The 1089-nt window shown below is 49.2% G+C and overlaps 1 long non-coding RNA gene across 1 annotated transcript; it reads left to right on the forward strand.

Annotated features, from left to right (window-relative positions):
• Nucleotides 1-202: 202 nt before the first annotated feature.
• LOC101467584 (uncharacterized) lies at nucleotides 203-857 on the forward strand. The gene is made up of 3 exons (XR_191218.5): nucleotides 203-361; nucleotides 439-588; nucleotides 670-857. It is a non-coding gene; the product is annotated as an uncharacterized LOC101467584 (long non-coding RNA).
• Nucleotides 858-1089: the final 232 nt, after the last annotated feature.

Below are 1089 nucleotides of genomic sequence, written 5' to 3' on the forward strand. Positions count from 1 at the left end.
AAGAAAGGCATGTTAGGTTAATCGGGTCTACAGGGTGCCCTGCCCTTGATATAATAAAACTTCTTCCCCCAGCAGAAAATCTATATCACACTTCTATAATCAGAATCAGAATCAGAATCAGAATACTTTATTGATCCCTGGGGGAAATTATTTTTTGTTACAGTGCTCCATTTTAAACCAACATTAAGACAAGACAGTGTCATGGTCCGCGGCCTGGCGTCTGAGGTGCTGATGGGATGCCCACTCCCGTGGGCGTGGCCGCTGACTCCACACCTGCATCCCATCCCAGGCGATCGCCAGGTGGACCATTTAATCCTGCCCAGCCTGCTGCTCCACGCCAGTCCGTAATCGTCCTTCAGCGGTAACGCACACCTACGGGAAAGTCCTTGGGCAATCCTATCCGTGTGAACTAGTACTAACTCTGCCTTGTATACCCAGATCACTGCTCGGCGTGTTTTGAGTCACCAGCCTGTCCACCTGCCTGTCCAGAATTTGGATCACGATCAACCCCAGCCGCCTCGCCCTTTCTGGAGCTTCTCCCCACGGACCCTCACCCCTCCCTCCGGTTCCCTTGGCCCCGCTATCATCGTAAGACGCGTACACTACCTCCCCTCGTATGCTGCCGGTTTACCCGCACCCCAATAATCCTTTTTTCTTTTTCTGTTTCAGCCTCCCACGGTCCCGCTCTCGGCGTTTCCTGCGCGATTCTTCTCCCGGTCCCTCGGTTTCTCTGGTTCCGTGCGTTTTCTCCCTTCTACTCTCCCGGGACACTCTCAGTTATAATAAAGTTTATTTTTTCTCTCGTACCGCTGTGTGTGTGTTCTGCTCCTGGGTCCAGCTTGTGTGTTGAACTTCGGTTCTTGACAGACAGACAATACACTAACTAAGAATAGTACAATATATACATATATATACATACATACATACATAAGTCACTCATAAATAAATAGTTGGAAAAGAAACATGTGTAGTTGTAGCAGCAAACAGTGTGTTAAGTGGATGCGTTGTACAGGGAGATGGCCACAGGCAGGAATGATTTCCTGTGTCGTTCAGTGGTGCTTTTCGGTAATCTCAGTCTCTCACTGAACG

This window comes from Maylandia zebra, linkage group LG2 (genome assembly GCF_041146795.1).
Source record: "Maylandia zebra isolate NMK-2024a linkage group LG2, Mzebra_GT3a, whole genome shotgun sequence".
NCBI lineage: Eukaryota > Metazoa > Chordata > Actinopteri > Cichliformes > Cichlidae > Maylandia > Maylandia zebra.